Here is a 23394-nt window from a genome sequence, read left to right as displayed (position 1 = left end):
AATGCATTTTTTTGTAGCTGCAACCATAAACAGATAAAAATACACAGATTTATTTTTTTTTTAGGCAGAAGATCCGAAAAACTGTGTATAAAACCATGTTGGATTTGTAATGAAATTTCTATTGGATCTCTCCTCCCCTATTAACTTTATTGGAGATAAATGTTTACACTTATATTAATGGGATCCTTTAGGCCTTTTCCAGTATTTCTGATGGCAGCACTGTTCTTGTCATGAAAAATACCAGAATGGACCACATAAAAGTCAGCATGGTCTGTTACAATGTACTGATATTTAACAGATGCTGCATAGCTGTCTTATTATAGAGAATCTGTCAACATTTTTTTGACATGTAGTCTGCATGCAACATTGTGTAGGGGCTGAGACCCTGATTCCATTGATGTATCTCTTACTGAGCTTTGTATTGTTACATAGTAACAAAATTATTAAGGTTGAAGGGAGACTTTAAGTCCATCTAGTTCAACCCATATCCTATCCTAACTTGCCCTAACATGTTGATCCAGAGAAAGGCAAAAAAAACCATGTGGCAAACAGTAAGCTTCCCATTGGGGAAAAAAATTCCTTCCCGACTCCACATACGGCAATCAGACTAGCTCCCTGGATCAACGCAATATTAAGGAAACTAGTGTATATACCCTGTAATATTATACTTTTCAAGAAAGGCATCCAGGCCCTTCTTAAATTTTAGTAGGGAATCACTCATTACAACATCATATGGCAGAGACTTCCATAGTCTCACTGCTCTTACAGTAAAGAATCCGCGTCTGTGAGTATGCTTAAACCTTCTTTCCTCCAGACATAGAGGATGCCCCCTTGTCCCCGTCACAGGTCTAAGAGTAAACAGATCAATAGAAAGGTCTTTGTATTGTCCCCGCATATATTTATACATTGTAATAAGATCACCCCTAAGCCTTCGATTTTCCAAACTAAATAACCCCAAGTGTAATAACCTGTCTTGGTATTGCAGACCCCCTAGTTCCCTAATAACCTTGGTCGCTCTTCTCTGCACCCGCTCCAGTTCAGCTATGTCTTTCTTATACACCGGAGACCAGAACTGTACACAGTATTCTAAGTGTGGTCGCACTAGTGACTTATATAGAGGTAAAATTATGTTCTCCTCATGAGCATCTATGCCTCTTTTAATGCATCCCATTATTTTATTTGCCTTTGCAGCAGCTGCCTGACACTGGCCACTAAATGTGAGTTTGTCGTCCACCCATACACCCAGGTCTTTTTCAGTGACAGTTTTGCCCAGTGTTTTACAAATAAGCATATAATTATACATCTTTTTTGTTCTACCCAAGTGCATGACCTTATATTTATCCCCATTAAAGCTCATTTGCCATTTATCAGCCCAAGCTTCTAGTTTACATAAATCCTCCTGTAATATAAAATTGTCCTCCTCTGTACTGATTACCCTGCAGAGTTTAGTGTCATCTGCAAATATTGAAATTTTACTCTCTATGCCCCCTACAAGGTCATTAATAAATATGTTAAAAAGAAGCAGGCCCAAAACTGACCCCTGTGGTACCCCACTGCTAACCGTGACCCAGTCCGAGTGTGCTCCATTAATAACCACCCTTTGTTTCCTATCCCTGAGCCAGCTCAACCCACCTACACATATTTTCCTCTTTCCCCATTGTTCTCATTTTATGTATCAACCTTTTGTGTGGCACCGTATCAAAAGCTTTTGAAAAGTCCATGTACACCATGTCCACTGCATTCCCTTGGTCCAGTCCGGAACTTACCTCTTCATAAAAGCTTATCAGATTAGTCTGACAGGAACGGTCCCTTGTAAACCCATGTTGATATTGGGTCATAAGCTTATTCTTCTCCAGATACTCCAGTATAGTATCTCTTAGAAAACCCTCCAGGATTTTACCCACAGTTGAGGTTAAACTTACTGGCCTATAATTTCCAAGTTCAGTTTTTATCCCCTTTTGGAATATTGGCACCACATTTGCTATACGCCAGTCCTGTGGTACAGACCCTGTTATTATGGAATCTTTAAAGATTAAAAATAATGGTCTATCTATGACTGTACTTAATTCCTGCAGTACTCGGGGGTGTATCCCATCCGGGCCCGGGGATTTGTCAATTTTAGTGATTTTTAGACGCCGCCGTACTTCCTGCTGGGTTAAGCAGATGACATTTAATGGAGAATTTTTTATCCCTGATCATGTTATCCGTCATGGGATTTTCTTGTGTAAATACTGTTGAAAAAAAGTCATTTAGCATATTGGCTTTTTCCTCATCCTCATCCACCATTTCACCCAGACTATGTTTAAGGGGGCCAACACTATCATTTTTTAGCTTCTTACTATTTATGTAGTTAAAGAATATTTTGGGATTATTTTTACTTTCTCTGGCAATGAGTCTCTCTGAATCAATCTTTGCTGTCTTGATTTGCTTTTTACAGAATTTATTTAATTTTCTGTATTTATTTAATGCCTCATCACTACCTACTTGCTTTAATTCTCTAAATGCTTTATTTTTATCTCTTATTGCACCCCTTACAGCTCTATTTAGCCATAGTGGTTTCCTCCTATTTCTAGCCTGTTTATTCCCATACGGTATACAGTGGGGAAAAAAAGTATTTAGTCAGTCAGCAATAGTGCAAGTTCCACCACTTAAAAAGATGAGAGGCGTCTGTAATTTACATCATAGGTAGACCTCAACTATGGGAGACAAACTGAGAAAAAAAAATCCAGAAAATCACATTGTCTGTTTTTTTTTTCATTTTATTTGCATATTATGGTGGAAAATAAGTATTTGGTCAGAAACAAAATTTCATCTCAATACTTTGTGATATATCCTTTGTTGGCAATGACAGAGGTCAAACGTTTTCTGTAAGTCTTCACAAGGTTGCCACACACTGTTGTTGGTATGTTGGCCCATTCCTCCATGCAGATCTCCTCTAGAGCAGTGATGTTTTTGGCTTTTCGCTTGGTAACACAGACTTTCAACTCCCTCCAAAGGTTTTCTATAGGGTTGAGATCTGGAGACTGGCTAGGCCACTCCAGGACCTTGAAATGCTTCTTATGAAGCCACTCCTTCATTGCCCTGGCGGTGTGCTTTGGATCATTGTCATGTTGAAAGACCCAGCCACGTTTCATCTTCAATGCCCTTGCTGATGGAAGGAGGTTTGCACTCAAAATCTCACGATACATGGCCCCATTCATTCTTTCATGTACCCGGATCAGTCGTCCTGGCCCCTTTGCAGAGAAACAGCCCCAAAGCATGATGTTTCCACCACCATGCTTTACAGTAGGTATGGTGTTTGATGGATGCAACTCAGTATTCTTTTTCCTCCAAACATGACAAGTTGTGTTTCTACCAAACAGTTCCAGTTTGGTTTCATCAGACCATAGGACATTCTCCCAAAACTCCTCTGGATCATCCAAATGCTCTCTAGCAAACTTCAGACGGGCCTGGACATGTACAGGCTTAAGCAGTGGGACACGTCTGGCACTGCAGGATCTGAGTCCATGGTGGCGTAGTGTATTACTTATGGTAGGCCTTGTTACATTGGTCCCAGCTCTCTGCAGTTCATTCACTAGGTCCCCCCGCGTGGTTCTGGGATTTTTGCTCACCGTTCTTGTGATCATTCTGACCCCACGGGGTGGGATTTTGCGTGGAGCACCAGATCGAGGGAGATTATCAGTGGTCTTGTATGTCTTCCATTTTCTAATTATTGCTCCCACAGTTGATTTCTTCACTCCAAGCTGGTTGGCTATTGCAGATTCAGTCTTCCCAGCCTGGTGCAGGGCTACAGTTTTGTTTCTGGTGTCCTTTGACAGCTCTTTGGTCTTCACCATAGTGGAGTTTGGAGTCAGACTGTTTGAGGGTGTGCACAGGTGTCTTTTTATACTGATAACAAGTTTAAACAGGTGCCATTACTACAGGTAATGAGTGGAGGAAAGAGGAGACTCTTAAAGAAGAAGTTACAGGTCTGTGAGAGCCAGAAATCTTGATTGCTTGTTTCTGACCAAATACTTATTTTCCACCATAATATGCAAATAAAATGAAAAAAAACAGACAATGTGATTTTCTGGGTTTTTTTTTCTCAGTTTGTCTCCCATAGTTGAGGTCTACCTATGATGTAAATTACAGACGCCTCTCATCTTTTTAAGTGGTGGAACTTGCACTATTGCTGACTGACTAAATACTTTTTTTCCCCACTGTATATTGTGCACAGGTCCTATTCAGGATGCTAATAAACGTCTCCCATTTTCTTTGTGTATTTTTGTCTCAGGATATCGTCCCAGTTAATTGCACCAAGATCATCTCTCATCCGTTGGAAATTTGCTTTCCTGAAGTTTAGTGTCCTTGTAACCCCTCTACTACACATCTTATTAAAGGATACATGAAAACTTATTAATTTGTGATCACTGTTACCCAAGTGACCCCCAACCCTTACATTTGATATGCGGTCTGGCCTGTTGGTTAATATTAGGTCTAGCAGTGCCCCCCCTCTTGTTGGGTCCTGAACCAGTTGTGAAAGGTAATTTTCTCTCATAGTTGTCAAAAACCTATTACCTTTGCTGGAACTGCAGGTTTCGGTTCCCCAATGTATTTCAGGGTAGTTGAAGTCCCCCATAATAATGACTTCTCCTTGAGTCGCAACTTCATCTATTTGCTTTATGAGGATATTCTCCGTTGCTTCCTTTATTTTTGGAGACTTATAACAAACCCCTATCAGTAATTTATTATTTCCCCTCCCCTTATCTCTACCCACAGGGACTCTACATTTTCATTAGATTCATATATATTATCACGAAGGATGGGTTTTAAGGATGATTTTACATATAAACACACGCCTCCCCCTCGCTTATTTGTACGGTCATTTCTGAACAGACTATAGCGCTATAAATTAACCGCCTAGTCATGGCTCTCATCCAGCCATGTCTCAGATATCCCCACCATGTCATAATTATGTTCCAGCAACATTAACTCCAATTCCTCCATTTTGTTGGTGAGGCTTCTGGCATTAGTATACATGCACTTTATGTATCTCTCTGTACCTCTATTCTTTCTTAAATTAACTTTTCTAACCCCACCCCCCATGCCACCCCCACCCCCAATTTCATTATTTGTGCCCAGGTCTCTATCTGCACTGTCTCCCCCCCATCCCTAGTTTAAACAGTCCTCCAACCTTCTAGCCATTTTCTCCCGTAGCACAGCTGCACCCTCCCCTTTGAGGTGCAGCCCGTCCATAGCGTAGAACCTGTAGCCAACTGAGAAGTCGGCCCAGTTCTGCAGGAACCCAAACCCCTCCTTCCTACACCAATTCCTGAGCCACTTATTAACCTCCCTAATCTCCTGTTGCCTCTCTGGCGTGGCACGTGGTACAGGAAGTATTTCCGAAAATACCACCTTGGAGGTCCTTGCTTCAAGCTTACAGCCTAATTCCCTGAAATCATCTTTAAGGACCTTCCACCTACCTCTAACTTTGTCGTTTGTGCCAATGTGCACCATGACCGCTGGATCCTCACCAGCCCCTCCAAGTAATCTATCAACCCGATCAGCGATGTGTCGGACTCGATCGCCAGGTAGGCAGCACACCGTTCGACAATCCCTGTCTTTGTGACAGATTGCCCTATCTGTTCCCCTAATAATTGAGTCTCCCACTACCAGAACCTGTCTGGCCTGCCCTGCTCTCCTATTTCCCCCCTTACTGGAGCAGACAATCCTCCGGCTTTCAGAGGGCATGCCTTGCTGCAGCAGTGCTACACCTGCACTAACACTCCCCTCATCTGCCAACTTAGCAAACTTATTGGAGTGTGCCAGATCAGGACTAGCCTCCCTGGTGCTCTTCCCTCTATCCCGCCTTCTAACTGTCACCCAGCTAGCTGCTTCATTGTCCTGTCTTGTTGCTTCAATACAATCAGTGTTTTATGAGCAGGAAATTATGACTACAAGACTAGGTGTGTCGTCACTCATAGTTAACTTGTTCTGTGTAACCCTGCCCTCACCACCAATAAGCAGCTTTCTGTCAATAAATAGTGTACACAGAAAGCAGCCAATCAGCGATGTTGATGGCGTTACATATGTCTCAGCACTCAGAGCACTGTGTACCAGTAATACCAGCGCACTTGCATGGTCCCTCTTCTCCCTCCGTGCAGGGATGTCGACATATATACTGCTCCGGCCGCTTGGTAAGCTCCCCATCTCCTTCCTGTGCACACTTATTGCACGCACACCTCTGTTCTTAAAGGGCAACACTTGCACCTTGAAAATGCCAATAGCTTGAAGGCATCTAGTATAAAAGGCACCCTCTCCTGTTGGGAGGTGCCTGAGCAACCACTGTAGTTTTCCTACATCTCTAATATATGCAACTGTTCCACTGATGTTAGTTTGTTATCCTGATTCTGTTTCCCGTGTTCCTGCATCGTGTGTATGTTGCCCTGTATCCGCTCTGGCGGTACCTGAACCCTGAATATGCTGCAGCAGAAACTGAATCCTGAAGCAGTGGAGGACCTTAAACCTGAAGACGCTCTGTTGGTTTCTGAACTCTGAAGCTGCACCTTTCTGAATTGAGCATGTTCGGAATTCAGCCTTTTCTGTGACTCAGAGTTCAGTCCGGGGCAACGAACCCAACCCTTGGAGTCAGCAGGTGCACTGTCTAGGACTGTCCAGGAGTGGTGCCTGGTGGCTACCTGCAGCTCAGGCTTGATTCCACCCACTGGAGCTCCTGTGAAAACCAGGTAGCAGCTTAATAACGCCCTTCCCAGGCAAGTGTGGCCCCGTGGCACAGTGGGTGCACAATTCATGTGCGCCACACACTTGCGTGATACACTGCTACATCTGCAGTGGAGAAAACAATGATTTTATCACAGCTGCACCAGGCATTCCGTCAACTGATAGGTTGCTAGAATCAGGTTCTCTGCCCCTACAACATGCTGCTCTCAGATTACCTAGCAAAAATCTGTTGATGGATTCTCTTTATTAGAAAACATGACACTTGTGAGGACAGAGCCTAAGAAATTGTTAACACGGCATACCTGTTGGTCCAGTTGTCTTTTCAGGATAAGCTGTGAGGAATATCTTGGACATAATATAATTTGTGTCTAGCATTATTAATCAGTGTTAGCTCAACCTCTAATTTTCAGTTGCTTCTGAGCTAGTGGATAGAGATGTTTCCCATACACAGAACACAGAAATATTAGGAATTCTAGCTCTCCTGTCTGTAACACATCAGAAGCAACAATAACACAGAGGGCCATATATAGCTGTATTGAGCAGTGTGACTGTGAATGCACTGTCATGAGTTAAGACTTTTAAGAAAGCAGCAGCACTGTGTATCTGTGTCTCTGCTTCGCTCTCTCATGCTCTGTCCTCCACCCTCCACCTTCTATAGACTGCTGTAATGGCGATCCCTCTTGAGCAAGACTGATTATTGCTGTTTTTCGCAGTGAATGATTAGTTCTGGAAATGGGGAAATAAAATGTCTTAAGACAAAAAAATAAATATTTTTTTTCTTCTGATAAGATCTGTTACATAGTTTCTTATATTCTCTTGTATTATTAATTTATTCAAAGTTTATTGAAGCGATAGTGACTATTCAAGTAGAATTTCAAAGACCTAACTTTATCTATGATTTTATTTTTTAAATAATCTTCTTAATCATTTATGGGAGATCTATTATCTAAATATTGTTCAAATGAATTCTACAGTCAGTGGATTATGAAATGCATCATATCTCGCAGGACTGTCCATGGAGAACAGTTATTCCATTAGCGCCCACTTTTTGGTGTCTCGCACTGTTTCTTTACTAGTTGCTTTTTGAGTTGCAGACATTGAGTAGTTGCAGATACCTGTCATTAAATACACAAGCCTGTACATCCATCCTGGAAAATGTCCTCAATATGTGGTCTCGGCCTTACGCTGCTCTTTTGAGAAATTGTTTTTTGCTTTCCTTCACTGCTGAAATATTCTGTTTTATTTTGCAGCAGCAAAACCAACTATTCAAAAATACATAAGGGTAAAACAGGACAAACTCACACGTTGGCTTCCCCGTGGAGACATCTCATGTTCTGATAGCCATCGTCGTATTCTTATTACTATTAAGTGCAGGCAGCCCATTTACTGTGTGTGTGTGTATACTGTATATGTTGTGCATATATGTTTATATTTACACTACTGTGCAATAGCTTTAGGTAGGTGTTGAAAAAACACTGCAAAGTAAGAATGCTTTCAAAAATAAAAGTATTAATAGCTTATTCTTATCAATTGTGATGAGCAAACGTCCTCAGATAAAGTATTATCTGATTGTACTCGAGTGCTAATAGAGTATTTTTGGCGTGCTCGAATACTATGTTTTGAGTCTCCGCGGCTGCATGTTTTGCAGCTGTTCGACAGCAGCAACCCATGCAGGGATTGCCTCTTTGTTAGACAATCCCTGCATTATGAACAGCCACGAGACATGCAGCCTCCGTGACTCGAACATAGTATTCAAGCACGCTGAAGATACTCTATTGGCACACGAGCTTGCTCAGATAACACCTTATCCGGACACATTCACTCATCAATACTTACCAACTCACAAAAGGCAAATTGAATGAGCAAAAGAGAAATCTACATCAATTCAGGATTTCATTTGACAAACTTTTGCCTTCAAAACAACATCAATTCTTCTAGGGTTCACTTGCACACAGTTAAGGAATTTGTGGGATTATAGTCAGGTTTATGAGCAATCAGTTATACTGAACAGGTGATAATGGTTATCATAGTTATATGTAGGTTGCAATACAGTCATTAACTGAAACAGAAACAGCTGTGAATGAGGCTTAAAACTGGGTGAGGAAGAGACAAACTACTACAAAGGTGAGGTTGTGGTATATAGTTTCATGTCACAGGTCATACACCATGGCAATACTGAGCACAGCAATACACAAGGTAGTAATACTGCATCACCAAGGTGTCTCCCAGGCAAACATTTCAGGAGACTGGAGTTTCAAAGATTTGCTGTTTAAGGGTTTTATTTTTGTGAGAATGGCAATGGAATGTGCAACTTGTGTTCCTTTCATTCACTATGGGACTGCTGAGCGCTGTTACTCTCTCTCCGGCAACTCCATGGCATTAGGAAATGAATGGAGTGGCGAACTTGTGTGTGACTTGCTCCAGCAACTTGTGATGGTGATAAAATTTCCTTGTGCAGAATAAAAGTTCCAAGTGCTGTGGCACCTACCAAACAGCTTGTTATCACTTATATTGTGGATAGGTGACAACTTGTTTTAACCGGACAACACCTTTAAGTATAAATAAGATGCAAATAAATCTAGTGAATTGCGCTATAAATACCTCCTTTAAAGAGATGCCAATGGTTCAATGTAGGGGATAAGTATGGAGCTGGTGTACCCCAAAAGATGGTCACTCGGCACTGAGGCCTTTATCACTGAGCTCTGTAAAAGATATTGTGCATTATGAGTTAAAAACCACCAGTGGGTATTGTGATATTAAGCATATGCTTCAAAATACCCTATAATAAAATGCATAAGTAATCGTGGCTCCTTATTTGGTGGAAACTTGTGATAGCTCGATGAAAATCCAAGGAGCACCTACTGAAGAGTCTCCATTCTCTCTGCCCTACCAGTGGACTGATATCACCACCCTACCAGCAAAGCAAAAGGTCAAACCTATGAACGTGTTACATCTAACAGAGCCACAATTACTTATGTATTTTATTATATGGTATTTTGAAACATATCCTTAATATCACAATACCCATTGGTGGTTTTTAATTCAAAATGCAAGATATCTTTTACAGTGCTCAGGGGTAAAGGCCTCAGTACCGAATGCCCATCTTTTGGAGTACACCAGATGCATACTTATCCCCTACATTGAACCATTGGTCATTGGCATCCCTTAAAGGAGGTATTTATAGTGCAAATCAATAGATTTATTTGCATATCTTACATTCTAGCAACTGTGTGATGTTGTTATATTTGAAGCTTATACCCTACTTAATACACCAGCGCCTCCCAGCATCCATTGATTATAAATAAGATGCTCTACAAAAATTATAATGTCCTACTTTATTCGGTATCCCAAGCAGTTGCACAACTATTTGACAATCAATTTCATATGCTGTTGTGCAAATGGAATAGACAACAGATGGAAATTATTGGCAATTATCAAGACACCCTCAATAAAGGAGAGGTTCTGCAGGTGGGGACCACAGACCACATCTCAGTACCAATGCTTTCTGGCTGATGTTTTGGTCACTTTTGAATGTTGGTTGTGCTTTCACACTCGTGGTAGCATGAGACGGACTCTACAACCCACACAAGTGGCTCATGTAGTGCAGCTCATCCAGGATGGCACCTCAAAGCAAGTTGTGGCAAGAAGGCTTGCTGTGTCTGTCAGCGTAGTGTCCAGAGGCTGGAGGCACTACCAGGAGACAGGCCAGTACAGCAGGAGACATGGAGGAGACCATTGGAGGGCAACAACCCGCAGCAGGACAGCTACCTCCGCCTTTGTGCAAGGAAGAACAGGAGGAGCACTGCCAGAGCCTTGCAAAATGACCTCCAGCAGGCCACAAATGTGCATATGCAAAACACAAGCCGCGGAGACACCATCACATGTTTCTCAACGCAAGCAATGACTAGCCAGGTCTTTCCCCGGGAAGGAACAACCACGGGAAAGGCAGTCTCCAATGAAGGAAACCATTGCTAGTCAGTAGCCACTGACTGTTTGCAGTGTTTTTATTTTGTCCGAACACGATTTCTTCAGCTCGGCTGTCATTGCTGCAGCCAACAGGGACCACCGATAACGGAGAAATAGCGGCAGGGCAACCTATTACGGTCTTGGAGGGGAGTATTTTTTTTTTTTTTTTATGCCTGGACAAACTTTGTAGAACCTTCGTGCTCTAGTGATGAGCTCATGTTCTAACCGAGTGTCTTCGGCGTGCTCGAAAAATAAGTTTGAGTCCCCGCGGCTGCATGTCTCACGGCTGTTTGACAGCCTCAACAAATAAGCAATCCCTGCATGTGTTGCGGCTGTCGAACAGCCGTGAGACATGCACCTGTGGGAACTCAAACAAGTTTTTCGAGCACGCCGAAGACACTCGGTTAGTATCTGAGCACATTCGCTCATTACTATGCTCTACCCTTGATACCCCCCACTCTTTACCTATTATTTCCCCAAAAAGAGAATCGGCTGGGAAAACATTTTTGGAGCACACCCAGGAAATGTGAAGGATGCTTCTTTATGTGAGAAATAAACACAGCAATATTTTTGTTCCTTTTTTTTAAATTAGAATTTAATGTAGCAGTTGATGTCTGTATAAACTCTGTAGCACAGTGGCTTATTCAGCATCCGTATGTCATCACCTCCTTTACTACAGTCACTAAACATGCCTGCCAAGCCTAACTCCAGAGTGTTTATACCAATGTCCCCCTGACCTTCAGCTTCTCCCGGTGTCTGCGGTGCCGTACCGCACTTTATAAGAAACATCATAAAATACCTAATTTTTTCTTTCTTTTTTTTTTTTTTTTTAAGATCTTTTATACAGGTGAGATGATGAAAAGGTGCAGCACAGAAATGAAGCAGCCTTGCGCTTTTCTATATGGCGTAATTCAGGACTGGCCGGGAGCAGATTTATGGCGCATTAAAGGCATCGGCACTTAAGGGGGTCACAACATTTTACCTAAAGTAGCTTTATTAAAGTGCCCTCATTTATTTGCTTGACAGCAGAAATAATGGCCGGCAGTGATTAGTTTTGGATGAAATGGTTAATTCTGACACATCGGGTCTTTTTTTTAAGGGGGGAGGGGGGTGAGTGCATTTCTTCTTATGGAATTTTGGTGTAAAAGTGTCATTTTCTATTAGGAGGCAAAAAAAACGCAAAGCTGCCATAACTGGGAGCAGATCCCAAAGAGTTGAATGATGGTGACAAACTCCTTTTGTTTACTTTTTTTTTTTTTTTGCCGCAATGATTTATGTTTCTCTGATGCTTTGAACTCTAAACTGTCTCGAGCAGTCTTTAGCCTATCACTTATTTCTTGATGTTTTCTTCCACAGGACCCGGCGAGCTGTGGGTCCTGGCCATTCTCAGAATCCCCTGCTTCCCTTCCTTTGCTTAACCTCTGACCTGTAAAAACAAGAGTTAATCAGGGAGTTCTAAGGTAGTTAGCAGGAAGGGGAAGTTTTTGGTTACAAATTAAATATATGCAAGTCATAAGCTATAAATCGCCCAACAGGGGTGACTGGCAGAGCTGCTGAAGCTGGAAGGACGGGGTGTTTGGGTTATAGGCTCAAGGCTCTCGTGCTCTTCCGATAAAGACTCGCATAGTTTCTCAATGACAAATTGGCAGCGGTGCGTCCAGTCCGCATCATGTCGCCTCCTCACTTCGTACAGTGCGTGCTGCGCTTCTCACACTTGCAAGATAATCATCATTTTTCTTTTATGTTCGTTAATGGATTTTGGGAAGAAAAATTTGTTAATGATTTTGTTTTAAGACGAAAGCTCGAAAAAGGGATAAGTTGCTGACTGGTATTCATTTATACCGATGTGATACGATACAGTTAGACTATGTTTTTTATTTTTTTCTTTCTTTTCAGAAAAGCTGAAAATTATAGTCCTAGCAAAATCCATGAGATTTCAGAAATCTCCTGCACACACTTTCACGCATGTCAATTCTTTCAGGGTTTTTTTTCACCCATAGAAAGCAACGAGAAAGTGCGAAAATGTTGCAGCATAAAGCTAACTTTATTAAATATGTACTGTAGACAAACTACACATGCAAGCCGCACCGAGAAAATGCAGCAAAACCTGTTTGTTGTGTTTTTCTGCATGTGCATGAGATTTCTAAAATCTCGTACATTAGCAAAATCTGTAACTGTATCTGTAAATCTGGGACTGTAGAATGCAGTTTCTTTTCTGCAGAAAAAAGCCAAACCACTGCAAAAACGCAATGTGTGAACATAGCCTAACTGTATTGTATCAGATTAGTAAAACCGTATACCAGTCTCTTTCTATCAAACTATAGTTCGTGTGCTCTCTTACTTGTCCCGTAGATGTATCGAAGCGGCTCAGAACCTCAGTGGTAGTATCGGCAGTAGGGACCTCAGTCATTTATCACCTGTCCTGCAGAAAGATGATAAATGTCCTTTATCGGGGCTTTTCTGGACTTTAATATTAATGCCTGATCCTTACTATGAGAAGATGGCGCACCAACAAGATCTATGTCTACATCTCTGGTTGTTGGCTGTTTCTTATGGGGGATAGCACCTGTCCCCCCTTATTTATAGTTCTGGAAGAAGTGTGAATAATCTATACACATATACAAAATGAAGATCTTGTTCACAATGAGGATACAGATCACAAAGACTCCAGCAAATCATTTACAATGTGATTGACTCAACAACGGAAACCCGGTATTTGAAGCAAAAGACGCTTCCAGGAACTCTAATTTTTTTTTTTCTTCTGAAGCCTCTTTTGTGCTGTTCTTTTTCCGCCAATTCCTGTTGGTCTTTCTGACGGTTTTAGTCACTTGTGTTTTTTTTTTTTTTATTACATTTTATTACTGTGATGTTCTTGTTTTTTTTTTTTGTTTTTTTTTAACCTTTTCACTCCATTGAATAAAGTGCTCACTTTTTTTCCCTTTTGTTTAACCAAAACCCTCCAAAAAATGTCTGGTCATCTTCTGAGCTTTCTTATTGACTTGTATTGCAGAGCACAGTGCGTCTCCAGAGTGGAAAACCCCAAAAGAAAGTCATTTTTTAAAGAAATCTGAAGTGGTTAAAAAAACATCTGAAATCCTGAACATATTTTCAGCAAGTAACTTTTTACATAGCAATGCATATATTCTTTACGGTTTTTTTTTCAATGTTTTTTCAGGCATTTTCCGACATGGGATCGGCCCCCAAAAAATTTTGTGTGCACATAGAGAACCATTTCAGTGGCAAATATATTTTATATTAATGGTTTTCGCACATGAATTATTCATTCATGTAAAGGGGCCGTGTGAAAACCCGTGTGCTCTCTGCAGAAGAAAACCTAGCCGGTTGCATGGGACTGATTTTCAGAAACGTCTGCAACAAATCTGCCTCTCACGAGTCTATCCTAAACCGCACTCTCCTTGGCTCAGATCTTCCCAATACTGAATTGTGATGGATTTCTCCGACACGTCTTTAAATGAACGTAAAGAGTTAATGAGTGAATGAAATGTCTTGTTATGTCTCCTGTGTTGGGAGATTGAAGAGACAGGAAATGTCAGCTCCACGTACCTCAACACTGCCATCATTAGGCGTAACATGGGCAGTGCACACCGGAGAGAAGCAGCTCCAGCTCTGCACTCTGTGCGGTGCATCAGTCTATTCCCCAGGGTCTACAATACGCCAGACACTCGTGTTATTGATTTTAGTGACACTTATATTGTGAGCCGAGCCTGTATTGCCAGCCAAGGACTACACCGCGCACTGTTCGACCAAAATCTGTATGTATTTTTCACTCTAGCTGTTACGGATCATATCACGTGCCTCAGTAATGACTTCCAGATCATATCATATCAAAGTGTAGCTTGGTGGAATAATCCTCTTACAGCATACTTTTATATCCTTTTCCAAAAGCCATATGCAAAGTTGTATAAAAGTAATTTTTCCAATAACTAGAGAGTGGAAGCAATTGTCCTGTATAATATATACAACCTAAATGATAAAATGAGGCATAAACGATGACATCAGAAATCCGAGCACTTGCCTAACTAATTGTGCCAAAATCCAAGCACTTGCCTAATTGTGCTGATATCCGAGCACTTGGCAGAGTAATTGTTCCGAAATCCGAGCACTTGGCAACTGTAATTCTGCCGAAATCCGAGCACTTTGGCAGAGTACTTGTGCCAAAATCCGAGCACTTGGTAGAGTACTTGTGCCGAAATCCGAGCACTTGGCAGAGTACTTGTGCCAAAATCCGAGCACTTGGCAGAGTACTTGTGCCGAAATCCGAGCACTTGGCAGAGTACTTGTGCCGAAATCTGAGCACTTGGCAGAGTCATTGTTCCACAATTCAAGCACTTGTCTAACCTATTGTGCCGAAATCCGAGCACTTGGCAGAGTAATTGTGCTGAAGTCCGAGCCCTTGCCGAGTAATTGAGCCGAAATTCGAGCGCTTGCCTGAGCAATTGTGCCGAAATCCGAACACTTACCAGAGTAAATGTACCAAATCCGAACACTTGCCTGAGCAATTGTGCCGAAATCTGAACACTTACAAGAGTAATTGTGCCGAAATCCGAACACTTACCAGAGTAATTGTGCCGAAATCCGAACACTTACCAGAGTAATTGTGCCGAAATCAGAACACTTACCAGAGTAATTGTGCCGAAATCTGAACACTTACCAGAGTAACTGTGCCCGTTTTGCCTTCAGTGATACTTTAGCTTTAGTAGCATCATCTTTTCTTACATATGACAGCAAAATCGGTTGTCACTCTTGGATTGGATTTGTTCTCCACCAATACTACAATTTTTAAAAAAAGTATTTTCCGGCTAATAAACTTGGTCCAGTTTTAGACTATGGTAACGTAAGAGAATGTACGTACCGTAATCTCCAAGTCCTATGTGCAGGCAAAAAAATTGTGCTCAAAATTTGTGCAATTTTCTGGCTTTAGGCTCAATAAATCTGCCTAAAAGTTGTTGACCCACAAAATGTTCTGGAGTTAGCCGCCCATTTTTTTTATTTTACTCATTTATATAGCGCCATTAATTCCACAGCGCTTTACAGACATTATCGGCACTGTCCCCGCTGGTGCTGACAATCTAGATTCCCTATCAGCATGTTTTTGGAAATCCGGCTTCCGGAGAGCACTGAGCAAAAGGGTAAAAGTTGTTTGTGGGTCTGTTATTGCAGGTCAGTGGCAATACTAGATATTGCTTGTAGACTGGAGCTGTTCCCTAGAAATAAAGAGGACAATACTCAAGACTGGCATTGCACCAAATTTATTAAAAAGTACTTGCCATCTAAGGAATCTGGCACATCTTCTCAGTGGCATGTGCCTTGCCAGAAATGTTATTAATAGAGTAGCATTACTAGCATAAGAAATGTACTTCTTATTAATTTGGACATAGCCGCTCCCGACCCGGGCTTCTCCCTGGCTGCACCCATTTTGATGGAGCTGTTTCAGACTGGTGTGAAAATGCGCAAACTTTTTGCATAACTCTGCTTTTCAAAATTTTTCAATTTTTCAAATTCTTTATGCCAGTTTTCTGTTGTAAAAGCTTTGATGAATTGGGCCCAAAGTTTTGTTTTTCTAATCTCGTAAACCCCTTGAGGGCTAGGGCTACTGGGTAACTTTGGACACCTAGGGTTTTTACCTAAGTAAGTTGCAAAAATTGTACCTGATTGCTTGGTGCAGTCGCGGAACACTAGGTGTCTCAATACGACCCTGGTCACTTGTATTGTGTTGCGATGAAGCAGCTACGTGTGACCTGTGTCATGGACAACGTCATCATGTAGCCACAGCCTAAGGGTGCACCTGCAAAGAAAATAAACTGCAGCATCAAAACTTTCTTGCAGGTTCTTTGTGAAAATCTATGTTCATTTTGACACTGATACGTAGTGACTTTTCTTCGTTTCTTCACTGGTTTCTTAATACAGCATGGAGGGAAAATTTGGTAAAATATCATCTACTTTGCTGCTACTTTAATGCACTTTTGGATTTTCTGCTCATAAAATCTGGAGACCTAATCGCTCTTGTTCGCTTCTGGTTTTTTTTTTGCCAACGGATTGTCTACAAAAAAAGAAAAATGAAGAAATGGCCATTTTGTATACAACTTACAGATCAAAGTCACCCATTCAAGAGAACGGATCAGTCAAAAAAAATGGATAACACCGAAACGCCATCTGTTATCTGAATGCTGTTCATTTTTTACTGTCGAAAAGGGTTTAAAATTTTTTTTTTTTTTTTTTTTACATAAGATGGTAAAAAAGGAAAATGCGAACTAAATATGGATGAAAACCTTTTTCGGCACACTGATGAAAAACTGTTCATCGTGTCTCGTACGCAAAGAAAACGGACATCTGAATGAGGATTTTTGAGGTTTCCTGATGTAGAGCTGCAGGTCTTTTTGCAGTCCCATGTAACAGCACAGTTTACGTCAGCTGATAGTTCCTTTAATGAATACGATGCGCCGCAGCCCATAGTACGGGGCAATAATATTTCTCTGTTATGAGTTTACCGAATACTTAGCACTCTTAGTCGGGGCCGGCTGCAGAACAAAAGGTCAGCTTAGACAGTGAAATATCAATCTACTACCTGTGAGGGTGACTGACGCAAGTCTGCCCGAGTATAAAGTGAAATGTATGCCGTATATACAGAAAATCTGCACGGGCAAATAAATAATACATTTTACTCAAGGTCACTGGTGCTGCTTAAGTAGTGACCTGAGGTTAGCCTTAACGCATAGACCGAGCTTTGGTGAGCCAGGAAGAATATATTACGGAGCAGCTTGAACGTCTGCTCCATATTACAGTGATATTATCAGCATGGCTCTATTTCTGTCAAAGTCCTGTATAGCCATTGGGAATTTTAACTTCCCGCTATATAGATTCAGTAAGAGATCATACTGATGAAATCGTCAGAACTATCAGGATCTACTATTTTGAAGATGGATGATTTATGCAATCATCATAATAGGAATTGTGTAATTATTAGTGATGAGTGAACGTGCTGGGATTAAGTGTTATCTGACCATGCTCAGGTGCTAACAGAGTGTCTTCAGTGTTCTCGAAAAGTTTGTTCGAATCCCCGTGGCTGCATGTCTCACGACTGTTTGACAGCCACAGCACAAGAAGGGATTTTCTGTTTGTTAGGCAATCCTTGTATGTGTGTTGCAGCTGTCTAACAGCTGCGAGACATGCAGCCGCGGGGATTCAAACATACTTTTCAAGAATGCCGAAGACACTCGGTTAGCCCTCGAGCATGCTCCGATAACACGTTATCCCATCACGTTCGCTCATCACTAGTAATTATGGAACTACTTTAAAAAGTTGTCTCCGGGTCAGCCATGATGGCTTGCCCTCAATTTCCAAATGTCAGGAATCCAACTGCTATGACCCCCCGCCGATTACTAGAAAAGCATTGTGCCATGTCATCTTCATGACCGGGTTGGCAACCAAGCTGCTGCCAGAGACACAGTACAGAGCGGAGGGTGGCACAGGGGGTCTCAGCTGTTGGACCTTGATGGAGCATCCTTGTCACCAATGGCTAACATATCACAGGTGATGTCTCCTCATTTAACTTTATTTTCTGTACTGAAATATTGTGACATCATGGGTGCCAAGTCTTTATTGAAAGAGGCACTCCACCAAACATTTTTACGCCTTAACCCCTCCACCACACAGCCAATTTCTGTTTGTTTTTTTCCCTTTTCGTTTTTCCTTCCCAGAGCCATAACTTATTTTTCCATCCACATAGCCATATGAGGGCATGTTTGTTGTAGGAAGAATTGTACTTTTGAAAGACACCATGTAATGTGCTGCAAAACAGGTAAAAATTCCAAGTGGGGAGAAATTGTGAAAAAAATGCAATTCTGACATTGTTTTTGGAGAATTTTTTTTACAGAGCACAGTGGTAAAAATTATTTTTCAATATGATTCTGCTCATCAGTACGATTACGGTGATACAAAATGTGTACAATTTTTATTATTATTTCAGCAGTGAAAAAAAAATCTGAAGTTTTCAAAAGAAAATTTTGGGGGATGTGTCGCCATTTTCTGAGACCCGTAATGTTTTCAATTTTTTGTCGATAGAGCTATGTGAGGGCTTATTTTTTGTGTAGTGAAACAACGTTTTTATTGATACCATGTGACGTTTTGATCACTTGCTGCAGCATTTTTTGTAGTAGTTTTGGTGTTCTTGAATTATTTTTGGTCATGGTGTTTACCGATCTGGTTATTTTTATATTTTGATAGATCAGATGTTTTTGAATGCGGCGATATCACGTGTGTATTTTCTTATCATCTTTATTTTTAATGGGGAAAAAGGGGATGATTTGAACTTTTATGGGTTTTTTATATTTTTTTAGGGAAATGTAACCTGCGATTGTCTGCTGTATATAACACTAGCGATAAATGGAAGAATATTGCTGCATATAATGAACATCACGGTGTCCTTTTCACCCCGGCCACAGGCTGTCTTAGTGACCCTTCGGCGACCCGCAATTGCATCACAGGTGCGCCAATAGGTGTATAGAATGATGTACTCCCCCTGCCGGCACGCTGTTAAGGCCGGGGTCACACTAACCGACGCAAAATACGGTCAGTATTTTACATGCGTAATACGGAAGAATGGCCCCTAAACAGTGCTCCGTATGTCATCCGTAATCAAGGTGTGGTCACGTATTTTGCGCATGTCAGCATCCGTATGTAATCCGTATGGCATCCGTATGGCGAGATTTTCTCGCAGGCTTGCAAAATGGACATATAATGGAGCCCTATGACAGGGTTTCTAACAGAAACCAAATAATAGATATAGACACATAGAATGCATATATATATAAATATATATATGTGTATTCTATGTGTCTATATCTATTCTTTCGTTTCTTTATTAAACCTGTCAGTGTGAGTTTACTGTATAGCGCACTGAATTGCCGGCTTTGCTAAAAGACACCGGGTGCGTATTTCTCGCAAGTCACATGTGTGGTCCGTGTGTAATCTGTATTTTTTGCGCACCCATAGACTTGCATTGGCGTATTACGGGCGTAGTACGCTGACAATCGCAGCATGCTGCGATTGGCACGGTCCGTAGAATACGGATGAGAAATATACGGCTGGTGCGAGGGACCCCATAGAGAATCATTGGTCCGTGTCTAATGCGTGCTTTTAGCGCCTCTCACTCGGCCGTATTCCTCGCCAGCGTGACCCCGGCCTAATGCCGACTATCAGAGCTTGACAGCATCACTTAACAGGTAACAAATGCGTGGGTGCAGTAACACACAGCCATGACCTGCTGAGTATGAGCCCGCTCCATACACTTGCTTCCGACTTGCACCGTACATATATGGCACAAATTGTTAAGGGTTGAGAACTACTGCAAAATTTATACGTTACTGCAAGCCAACCCTCCAAAATGACACATTATCTGTAAAACCCTTAATTGAACAGTCTGAGGGAGAACTTGTATAGATAAGGAACCATCTTTGGTTGTTTTATTCCTGTCCCCCATTGCAATGTGTTCTTAACCTACAGGACTTTGTTCTTATGAATGAGTTTCAGGCAGTATCAGATGTATACAAATTGTCTGACAGCCACTGGCAGCCGACAAGTGAAGCCTAAATGTCCGATATACTTTTTCAAGGGTATCTGTCAGCACAAAATGACTGTTAGGTGCACCCTTGGTGTGGCCAAACAGTTCAGTGCACCTTCTAGTTTTGCATGTATCTACACCAGTGGCGGACACGTACAGAAGAAGGTCCCCGTGCAAGAACAGTATATGGGCCCTTTGCAGTCCAATATCTTATGATAATGAACAACTCCACCTGTTTTGGAGGTGGAAATGGGCCTTTTGTCCTTTAAGGCTCCTCTGCAGCTGCACCAATATGTCCGCCCCTGATCTACACCCTCCTCTTCCTTGGCTGGCAGCTTTACAGTAGTCAGAAGAGGACAGACACGCATGTAAAATAAGTTGGTAGAAAGGTTCGCAGAACTGCTCATCTCCACCAAGGGTGCACTGAGTACTTTGGTTTAAATAGTCATTTTGTACTGATAGATTCCTTTTAAAGAGGACCTGTCACACCTAATTATTCCATTGTTTGCTTTTTTTTTTTAAATCCGCCACACGGTTTTGTATGGTCTTTCCAAAGAGAAGTCGTCAAGAGGATCCTCTGGGGCGTGTGTTTCGGCTGCTCTGCATTTTTACCCTGTGAGACACGCACCCTTGATAAAGACCATAAAAAAATTTGCACTAAATGAAAAGACCCATATCTCTGGAACCTTGTGGCAAATTTGACAAAAACAAAAAAAATGGAATATTAATGGGGAGCAACGGGAATAAAAAAAGGATAAAAAAATTGACACTTTTGATCTGATGACAGGTCCCTGTTAAGCTTTGTTTTCTTCTTGCTTTATCTTCTAGTTCATATACATTAGATTCATATTGTGTTTCCATAAACATAAACTTTTTGTACTATTGTGGCAAATTTCAAAGTTCTCGAATTGCAGAAAAAATGAACTGAAGTTTGTCCTGATTACAAAACTGATTCACAAATATTGTTCATATTCACAATTATTCATGGATATAAAGCATACAGAGCCTGCAATGCCAGCTGGCAGAAGGGAAGGTAGACCAAGTGTAAGAAAATGGACCTAAATCTGAATATGTGGCCCTGATTCATTACGACTGGCGATTTTCTCGACGGTCTTAATGATGAGGGGATTGTTGTAGAGTCAGAAGCTCCTGACTCATGAAGCGGCGCTCGATTCTTCATAAATCGGGAGTGTCTGATGAGCGGTGTGTGCCTCTGTGCTGCACACCAGAAATCTAACACCAGTCACGAATTAGACAAGCCGTGGTGTCGCGCCTCTTTTGTGCCCCACTTACTCCCCAGCTTCACCCTTTTTGGCATAGCTGGGAGAAGCTGCCTTAAAAACACCAAAAATTCTGAAATTTTTGTGCAACTCTGAGTTGCACCAAAATTTTATGGCTTTTAAAAAATTTTTTTACAACAGAATATTGTCGAAATTGCTTTGATGCCTATATGTTCAGATAAACATGCCAAAATTTGTCTCTTGAACCATCATGGTCTTCAAAGAGTTCTTCTTTCCTTTTCATTCTGATGATCATGAGGAATCCCAGAGCTTGGACCTGCACCAATCCAAAACGGACCCTTCCTAAAGACAGGCTACGAAAAAACCTCTCCACTTTTCCAACTGGAAAAGTCCAAGAATCATACATTGTAGCAGCGTCTAAAATTTGTTACATTTCTTTCTCTCTTTTTTCATGAGCTTCTTTCCCATTTTTCTCGGATCCCCTATCCCCCCTGCCCTCTCACTTCTCAGTTAACTAGGGGGAGTTTCCAGCGATAAGGGTCGTGTAATCCTTCTGTTTACTAAAAGGTCCTTAATCTCACTCTCCAAGTCCTTTTACTGAGAGGATTTCTTGGTTCTAGTTCAGCTGCTGCAATTTTGTACAAGTTTGTTTATAGCAAGAGACTTTTCTGCTGCCTAATCCTCTCCGAATGTTTACACTGTGACTGCGCCGCCGCTCCTTGTTTAAACTGCTAATCATTTTCCACTCGGCAATATCCAGTTCACAGCAGCCCAGGCTGATTGAAATGTATTAGCACAAGTGATAATGCTGTCATATAACATGAAAAGTTATGTTGCTTATCAGTATATTTTGATAAGCTACTTAAATTTTACAGTAGTACTTGCAGGCTTCAGACAAACATTAGTGCCGCTCACTCATCTGTCACGTAAATTGCATCTCACTTCATTTATTACTACAAGCTGCTCAGTTCCTAACCATGGGGGCACAGATCCCCTTACAGTTGGCAGAACGCAGTGTCTTGTAAAGGCTTTTTGCAAATATATCCAGGTCTACGAGAATTCGCTCTTTGTGCTTCGCCTCCACCAGAAAGAGGGGACACCCCTAATTCATTTATATACTTTAACCAAATCCTCCACACAATCTATACGTGAAGTGTCGAAATGTCTAAGGTCTAAGAGCCTAAAAATGTAGTTGGCAATTTGCCAAGTAATTCTTTAATATTTTATTTTATTTTTTTTTTAATTCTTTAGTATTTTGATGTGTAAAAGGATAAATTATAGGAATGTTTCATGTAGAATTTGTATTTTTTTACGACCTGTAAAAGTTGGAATATACGTACACTTGAGAACCTTAACACAAGCATATAAATTACCTTTACGAATAAGGATCAAGAGCAATCATCCGAATGATCCGTCAGTGGCACGCGGGTCAGTCAGTGGCACGCGGGTCAGTCAGTGGCACGCGGGTCAGTCAGTGGCACGCGGGACAGTCAGTGGCACGCGGGACAGTCAGTGGCACGCGGGTCAGTCAGTGGCACGCGGGACAGTCAGTGGCACACCGGATCGCACACTGAGCAGCTAATTAGCATATCAGATAGAAGATCATTTTCTAAGAAAGTAGACCATGGATCTTGACAGTACAGGTACAATACTTCTCAGGGTAAGCTGTCCTACATATTGATGTGCTTAGTTCACAAAGGATTTTTTTTTTCTCGCTGACAGACTCTCTTTTAAAAAAATAAGTTGTAAATGTCAAATCAAAGTTTAGGAACCCCTTCCTTTTTATAACAAAATCATAGAATATACGCTGCAAATGTCTGGCATGGATTTTTCTCTTGACTCATCTTCCGTATCCTTAAACTTGCCTCGCTTCCCAATGTGCTTCCT

At 41.4% G+C, this 23394-nt stretch overlaps 1 protein-coding gene across 4 annotated transcripts in view; it reads left to right on the top strand.

Annotated features, from left to right (window-relative positions):
- Positions 1-23394, top strand: part of DENND1A (DENN domain containing 1A) — a 973091-nt gene that overhangs the window by 412528 nt on the left and 537169 nt on the right. The window lies entirely within an intron of this gene.

This window comes from Dendrobates tinctorius, unplaced genomic scaffold (genome assembly GCF_039654945.1).
Source record: "Dendrobates tinctorius isolate UK_male_01 unplaced genomic scaffold, ASM3965494v1 ptg000120l, whole genome shotgun sequence".
NCBI classification, from domain to species: Eukaryota; Metazoa; Chordata; class Amphibia; order Anura; family Dendrobatidae; genus Dendrobates; species Dendrobates tinctorius.
This window is presented reverse-complemented; position numbering and strand designations above follow the sequence as displayed.